Below are 9,046 nucleotides of genomic sequence, written 5' to 3'. Positions count from 1 at the left end.
GCCTTGCCTTTGGAACGATCGAAGATCGCTCCGACTGCCTCTTCACCAGAAGCGTAGCTAGTGGCGATGTTGAGGAGCTCTTCCGTGGTTCGTGGACCTCGGCGCCCTAGCTCATGGATGAGGGGCCGGCAAGAGGTCCCTGCTAGGAAGGCTCCTATGACATCGGCGTCGGCGACGTTGGAGAGCTCGGTGCGCTTTCTGGAGAAGCGCCGGATGTAATCCCGGAGGGACTCGTCCGCCCCCTGGCGGCAGCTCTGGAGATCCGAGGAGTTGCCAGGGTGTGTGTATGTCCCTTGGAAGTTTCCTACGAAAACCTCCTTCAGGTCGTTCCAGTTGCGAATGCGCCCTGAAGGGATATGTTCTAACCAGGCTCTCGTGGAGTCTGCCAGAAACAGGGGTAAGTTGCGGATGATGAACAGGTCATCGTCCGCCCCGCCGGCTTGACATGCAAGCCGGTAATCGCTGAGCCATACTCCAGGGTTGGTCTCCCCCGAGTATTTGGCCACGCTCGTGGGTTGCCTAAAGCGCGGCGGAAAGGGCGCATTTAGGATGCGCGCGGAGAAGGCCCGAGGTCCGGCCGCTCCGGGGCTCGGACTGCGGTCTTCCCCACTGTCGTAGCGCCCGCCACGGTGGACGTGGTAGCCACGATCCGCCCCGTCCCCCCTGTCCGCGCGGGAACGTCTCCGCGCGTTCAGTGTGTCGCGGGCGTCGCGGACGGGACCGACGCACTGGTGGACGGATCGGGCCTCGCCTACCGCGAGTGGCGGTGCTCGTTGGGCGGTTGCAGCCGGATTCGCCTACGGAGGTGGTTGATGGACAGATTCCCCCCGCCGTTCCGGGGGCGCGCCCTGCGTCACCCGATTGGCGTTCTGGCCGCGTCGTCGAGATGCTGAACTTTCCGCCTGCTGGACGGCGGCGCACTCGAGCAGGTTACGCATCTCTTGGCGCGCCCGTCGCTCCTCAGGCGTTGCCGGCTCGGGGAGCTGTCGGAGTAACACCGCCGCGGCGGCGACGTTCTGGCTAGCGCGGGCAAAGAGCGGCGGACGTTCTCCATCCGCACAGATGCGTTCCTGGACGTCGCGCGCTCGTTGCCGTGCTCCCCCCTCGTGGCGGAGGTGCTCCACTTCTTGGCGAGCGTCCATGTGCGCTTCCGGTTGCAGAGAGCACTCTGGGGCCCTGGGTAGGGCCCCAGTTGTAGCTGCGGCACGCGAGGGGGGAGCCCGTTGCCTCCCCTTGGCACCGTCGCCATTGGACCCCTCGGAGTGCGCGTCAGCCATGAAGCACTCGCGCGAGGGGCGGGGATCCTCGTTACTGGAGCAAGTGTCGGAGACCGTCCTTGCCACGCCCACGAGCTTGTTGCTCACGGGTGACGTGGCGAAGGACTGTGCTAGGAGGCTGCCGTGAGCCTCCGTGGCGTTGCGTAGCCCGAAGAGCCATCCTTCTGGTGAGGCCCTTCCGGCTGGCGTCCGGCCGCTCGTCGCTGTCCTGGTGGTAGTGCCGAGGGCAGCGGGACGAGCAGGCAGGACGTGGACAGGGATCAGCTCGATCCCTTTCCCGGTGGCCAGGAAGTCCAGGCTCCCAAAACGGATCAGGGAGCCCGGAGCAAAACTGCTATCGCGATTGGCCATCTGAGACTTGGAGATGTACGCGCAAAGGTCCCGTACCTGGCGCGCCAACTGTCGTTGTCAAGATCAGCGGATCTAGACTTTAGACTAGTAAATTTCTTTTATGCGCGTGAGCCTCAGATGGTTGCGCGGGAGACACGGTTTTAGACTGGTTCGGGCAAGAGAAGCCCTACGTCCAGTGTCGAGGATACTCGTGTTGCCCACGCGGGGGTTCTGTAGTAGGGGGTTACAGATTGGCGAGAGAGGGACAGGTCCCAAGTCTCTTTTGTTTTGGTGCCCTCTTCCCCAACGGTGGTGTACAACGGTGTACTAGAGGAGAGGCGGGTTTTCTCGATCCCGGGGATCCCCCTCCTCCGGCTCTGGGTTCCTCCTTTTATACCGCAAGGGGCCGGCCGGAGTTACAATTGGGATCGGGTAAAAGGTCTGTAAGAGTAAAGAGTAAGATGGTAAAAAAGTCTGGCAGGAAGGAGGGGAGAGGTCTTTGGCGCCCGACGTCCTGTCGACCCTAAACGCGTGCCGTCGTGCATGCCGGAAGGGGAGGTCGCCGGATGCCAAGTGTTGCAGCTCTCCGCAGGTAGATCATGATGAGGCGGTTTCGTCGTCATCCCGCCGTCCGTTAGGGAGGACGGTGGATACCGCTGCTCCGGCGATGGCTTGTAGAGAGGGGGGAGCTTCACACTTGTGCTGCCGTTTGCGCGGGGCCCGAGGGCGTGCGGGACCCGAGGACGGGGCCGCTCCCTCCTTTGCTCCGGTCGCCGCAGGTCGTGAGTACCCTGCGACGAACAGGAGCCGGCCACCGGTACTGTAGCTCGCACAGGACGGTCGTGCGCGGGTACTTGCGCCGGGTCGCGTGAGGGGCGCGGTCGCCCTGCGCTCTGCCATCTCTGCGGTGCATTTATGGTGAGGCCGACGAGGGGACCCGCAGGATTTGTCTTGTCTATGCGGACCGCATCCGAGGGGGTTCCCGGATTCGTGGGCCCCAGTGCGCCTGACCCCTCTGCTTAGGGTCGGGCGAGGCGGAGAACTCCGTTGCGCGGGGTCGGGCGCTCCCGACCCTGGGATCGCAGTCGGGCGAGGCGGAGATTTTGCGGAGGGAGGTCAGGCGCTTCCGGTCCTGACACCTGGTTTGGGCGAGGCGGAGATTTGATCATGCTTTGGTGGGCCTGGGCCTTCATGTTTGTTTCTTTAAGCAGTGTATTAGGGGGTCGTTAATATTTCCCCCCAACAAAACTCCAACCGGGATAAAAGGGTGTTCTGTTTGTCTCGGTTGGAATTACAAACCGGGAGTAAAACTTGTCCTCTTAAAGCCATGGGACAGAAGCCTTTCTTCCTCCTCCACTCGTCTTGGCCAAGCCACTCCACTCCACAAAGACAGAGAAGCTCATCCTCTTCATGGCGCCGAAGCAAGCCTAGGGGAGGTGCTGCTGAATTTTTCCTCATTTCTGTGGTGATTTCACTCATCCAAAGTGTTGTGAAGGTTAGCTACTTCATTCTCTATTCATTTATTGTTGTTAAGCTTTGTTTTATACTTTGGAGAGGGAGAAAAATGAGTTTGTTTGTTAGAAAGAGGTGGTTTTACTTATGTTAGATGATTTCTGACTCATAGGGTACAATTAGCAAGTTTTTTGGGGGATCTTATTGATCATTTTGCTAGTTTGGGACTGGGATGACATAACGTGACAATTTTGAGAACCGATAGTATGTTTTCCTCTTTTAATAAGTAATATTTCTTTGGCAAAGATATGATATACAATACATATCTACTAATAAGTAAACCAGGTATCCTCACAGTTTATACACATGTAAACTTAGGATTTAAATTTTATTACAAAATGAAGAAATTATTTGTTGATATTTTAATGGAGTATGGTTAACTTATCATTTCAGACTTCAGGAGATCATATGGAGCGGTACACTATGCACGACCTGGTGCATGATCTGGCAACATTAATCATGGGTGATGAGTTAATTGTTTCTAATGTTGCATTGAAGAATAATAAAGCACATAGCTAGAAATATTGTCGCTATGCATAAGTTACCAAATATGACCACGCAACAAGGTTATCCAATGTTTTAACCTCAAAGGTGAGGGCACTTCATTTCTCAGATAGCGGTAAGCTGGATCTCTCTTTTGGGGTATTTTCATTTGCAAAGTGCTTGCGTATTTTGGATTTTAGTGGATGCTCTGGTATACTGCTGCCAGCCTCTATTGGGTAGCTGAAGCAACTGAAGTACCTTACTGCTCCACAAATGCAAAATGAAGTTCTCCCAGAGTTTATGACTGAGCTATCAAAACTACAGTACCTGAACCTGAATGGATCTTCTCACATTTCTGCCCTACCAGAATCAATGGGCAAGCTCTGGTGTCTGAAATATCTAGGTTTGTCAGGTTGTTCTAGCATATCAAAACTGCCAGGATCATTTGGTGATTTAAAATGTATAATGCATGTTGTCATGTCAGGTTGTTCTGGGATAAGAGAACTGCCACATTCACTTGGTAATCTCACAGATTTGCATCATCTTGATTTATCTGAATGTTCCGGTGTTAAGGAAATACCTGAATCTTTGTATGGCCTCATGCATCTCCAGTATTTGAACTTATCATCTTGTGATTATATCAAACGGCTACCAGAAGATATAGGCAGCTGTTGACACCAAAATGTGTTGACACAAAATCCCAACAGTGGTGGACCCTGCATCAGCACATGAGGACCTGAGAGATCTGCTTAACTCCAGTGCAAAATCCAAATTGGCGCGCGTGGTGTGCGCGGGCGTGCCAGTCAGTTTGACCATTCAACTGACAAGGAGATGATAGTCGTTGTGAAGTCCGAGGCAACCGGCCGATCAGGCTGATATAATCCTGGCACAGTAGCAATAATGGTGCAACAAAATAAATCATGACAAATATATTAGCTGTGAAGCCGATTCCAGTGCCTTAATGAATGTGAGTGATTCATCGGCCATCCAGCCGATTTAATATAATTTACAATAACCATCGGCCAGGCGGCCGATAGAAAACAGGATGCTATTGAGCTGCCACTCCAACATAGCTAGAGCCACAAACCGATGAGATCTAAACTAAACTCTCCACCAATATCTCTAGATGAAACCACAGCGATGCGCCCGGTAGTTGCAGTCTAAAAATATTTAGTAGGATGTTAATCTGAACCCCACCAGCCGATGAATCCAATCATAACGAAACTTAATCCCAACAGCACTCGAAGGGGTAACCAAGATTAAGATGCAACAGGCTATTAAGCGATCTGTCATCTATAATGAACCGATCTAAAGCTAATTAAAGCAAACTGAATGGCAAGATGATAGAACAGATAAATATCAGCCGATGCAAACTTAGTCAAGGCTGGATAATTGATGAATACTTTAGATCAAGACAGAAGCGATGCGCCGTAAGTCGAAGATCGAAGATATTTGATAACTGGTAGATGAAACTAGACGAAACCACAGCGATGCGCCAGGTGGTTAAAGCCTAGAACACCTGGTGATGAAACTTTGCAGCTCGCCGGAGATCGAGGTCGATGCAGCCCAGCTTGCTAGAAGGAACTCGTCGAGAAGCTACATTACTCCTACTCCTAATGCAATGGCGTGAAGCCGAAAAGGTAAATAAAAGATAAATGTGTTGTATATTGATCGTGTGATAAAAATTACAACGACCGGGACCCTTTATATTTATAGGGTGGATGGTCTTTGATGTTACATAATTGGCATCTAACCACGTACAAGGCAAGTTACGTACACAATCTTTTCTAATCAAAATTCTATCTCTAACTAAACCAACCCTATCTCTAATCAAGCTTATCCCTAACCAACTCTATCTTCAGTATATTTTATTCTATAAAGCAACCTCCCATACGTGGGCTTCCCTTGGATGCCAAACTGTTGGAACTTTTGCATCATCGGCCGATTCCTTCCTTTCAGAGCATATTTCCTACATTCGGTGTCAACACAGGCCCCCCAGTTTCGGAGTATGAAGGCTTCATGTTCCGAAACTAACTATAGAAGTCCGATAATTCGGTTTCAACAGCAGCCTGGTCAATCTACAGTATTTAAACATGTCAGGGTGTGGTGTCAGGGAATTTACATAGTCATTTAAGAGGCTCCGTAATTTATTGCATCTAGATTTGAGAGTCTGCTATACGGAGAAAGGCTTAGCGGCAGCTCTGCATGGCCTCACCGCATTACAATATCTGGATATGTCAAACGCGAGGTGCGCGTAGAATTTGGAGAAGGCAGCTCTACATGTAACTATGAGAAACCTCACCAATCTTAAGGTTTTGAAATTGGAAGATTTCCTATTTGGTAGACGTACCAATCAGCTTAATTTTGTTGGTACACTTACCAATCTGGAGCATCTGGACATAAGGGATAACGGATTTGGGTATCTACCAGAAAGTATTGGCAATCTCAAAATGCTGCATACACTGAATCTCAATTTTTGCAGGTTGCTCAAGTCCCTCCCAGAGACTATAGGTAATCTCAAAACGCTGCATACACTGGATCTCAAGAATTTCATTGTGCTTGAGTTCCTCCCGGAGAGTATAGGTTGTGCAACTGGACTGAAGTCTGTACTGCTGGACGGGTGCCCACACAAATTGATGGATCATGCCGGTTCTCTATTGCACTATTCACTAACATTACCACTCTTTAAGGTTCGTGCTGATAACATCAGTGGTCATAGCAATCTGCATGTGCTCGAGGGTGAAAATGTCGTCGATGAGTTACATATAGTTTATCTTGAAAATGTACGACTTCTAGAGGAAGCACAGAGTCTCAACCTGTTGACCAAACAGAATCTTTTGAGCTTGAAACTGGTTTGGAAATGGAATGCTGATCGACATCTGGAGGATGAAGATTTGTTGGGACAACTAGTGCCACCAACGAGCCTGAAGGACTTGAGTCTAGAAGGTTATAGTAGTCCAAGCTTTCCTAGCTGGCTCATGGACATTTCTCATTATCTCCGGAATCTTACTTCCATTGAATTGTGGTATCTGCCTACATGTAGAACCTAGCACCACTTGGACAATTGCCGTACCTTGAGAGCCTGCATCTCTGATATTTACCCAAGGTTTCGAAAATTGACGGGGGTATCTGCGGGGGCAAAGGAGCATTTCCCCGATTGGCAAAGTTCACAGTGGCTTTTATGGATGGTTTGGAGGAGTGGAATACAGCATGCCCTGGTGAAGATGGTGTAGAGGAGTTCATGTTCCCTATGCTAGATGAACTCGAGGTATTGAAATGTCCAAATTTGAGGTTGAAACCATGCCCACCCAAATGTCGTGAGTTCACAGTAAACTATAGCGACCAAGTTATATCTTCACTGGAGGAGGTACATACCAGCAGCCATCGCTGCAACTCTACTAAAACCACCATCAGACTGGCTATCTGCATGAAAGGTCAGCACCAGAGTTTCAGGCTGTTTCACCACTTTCCTGCCCTCCAGGAGTTGGAATTCTCCTGGTGTTCAAATCTGACGAGCTTGATGGAGGGCATACAGCAACTCTCCTCCCTTCAGTCGCTCGAGTTGAGTTATTGTGACAGCATATCAGCACTGCCGGAATGGCTGAGCGACATCTCCTCTCTTAAAAAGCTCGTCATCATCTACTTTAGGAGCATCAAGTCTTTGCCTGCATGTATACAGCACCTCACCAACCTCCAGAAGCTAGTTATTGATCGGAATTACAACAAGGAACTGCAGCAATGGTGCGAGTCAGAAGAGAACAAGGCCAAGCTCGCACACATTAACATAGTAAGTTCACACGACAAAACGGCATTTATTTTTCTCAATCCAGCAATCAAGTTTTCTCATAAAACTGATGTACTTCATATTTGTTTTCAGCAAGTCAAGTATCTTCATGTATTTATTATTTCTGGAAAATAATAAATAGGGTGAAATCACACCATGGATGACAATGTACATGAAATTCACTGAACTATCTCTATCTCATTAGATAGCTAATGATACAAATATTTTTGTTAGAACTCTATTTGACAGACTACTCGTGTTTGTCAAAAGCAAACAGATCTAGTACAGATAATATGTTAAAGTAAGAAAAATAACTAAGAGGATAACATATTTTGTTTGTTGTCTACAGTAGACATGATCAGATATTTTTTTGCAATGTCTAGATTTCCATGAATATAAGCTATAGCTAATCACAGTCACACTTTTTTCAACTTTGCAGAGGTATGATCATAATTACATCGAATCTGATGAGGAACTCTAAATTATTGAGTCAAGCATTCCTACAAGGTACAAACTTAATTCTATTGATATTTTTTATTTAATAATCACAGCATCTCCAAGTAAACAGTGCCCATGATGACAGGCATGTATGCCAAACGACCGCGCTCCCATGGTCGTGTGTGGGGAGAACTCTGCCGCAGCAACGGACAGGGCCATAACATTCAAGAACCATGCACCTATGTATCACCGATACACGATACCGTACTGGTACAGCAATACTGATACGCCGAAACAGCAAAATACTAAAAACCCTAATACGCCGATACGTCTACTTATATATAAATAAATCATATTTTTCATATTTCCTTCAAAATAAAAATAACAAAATATGCATCACTGCTCAAAAGAAGCATCAGCTTGCGCACTACCAGTACGAGGAACAGGAACTTGGGCATTAGGGGCTGGTGACAACGAACTTGCACTAGACATCTATATTTAATCATTATAAATATCTCTGGACTCTTGCAGCAGAACTACCAAGAAAGTTTAAGGGTCTGTTCGACTCGATTTTATACAGTTCAAACAAACGGGGGAAAGCATACCCTTGTTACTCATACTTATCCATCCATGCTTTTCCGGTCACAAGAAACACAATCCTCCCTTGATGCATGCCTACTAGTTTTACTATCCTCGAGAGTTTTCAGTTTCAGGTCAACCTCAGGTTTAGCGGCAGCAAAACTATCGAGCATCCATGTCCAGAAATATTAGATGATGTATCCTTAGCAGAATTACCAATGCCAAGCAGGAAAGCAAGCTTCTTGAAGTATTCGCTCCTCCATATGATTACTAGGCTTCCATGCTTCTCACATAACCCAGTAGCATGTCCTGGAACATCAACAATGATTACATTTGGTTGGTAGCAAAACAGGGGGAAAACAGTGCAGCAGCTAAATTATTGAGTCAAGCATTCCTACAAGGTATGACAATTTTTTGTTTATAAATCACAGCATCTCCAAGTAAACAGTGCCCATGCCCATGATGACAGGCATGTATGCGAAACGACCACGCTCCCCTGGGAGAACTCTGCCGCAGCAGGCGGGGGGACAGGGGCGTGGAGCGGTGGTGCGTGGGAGGGGGCAGCGGCAAAGCCCTTTCAGAGGTGAGCGGACAGCACGCTGGGGCTAAGCGAACGTTGGAGGCGCCGACGTCCATGTGGCCG

Source organism: Setaria italica, chromosome VIII (assembly GCF_000263155.2).
Source record: "Setaria italica strain Yugu1 chromosome VIII, Setaria_italica_v2.0, whole genome shotgun sequence".
NCBI lineage: Eukaryota > Viridiplantae > Streptophyta > Magnoliopsida > Poales > Poaceae > Setaria > Setaria italica.
The sequence above is the reverse complement of the archived record's forward strand: the minus strand, read 5'-3'. Positions refer to the sequence as shown.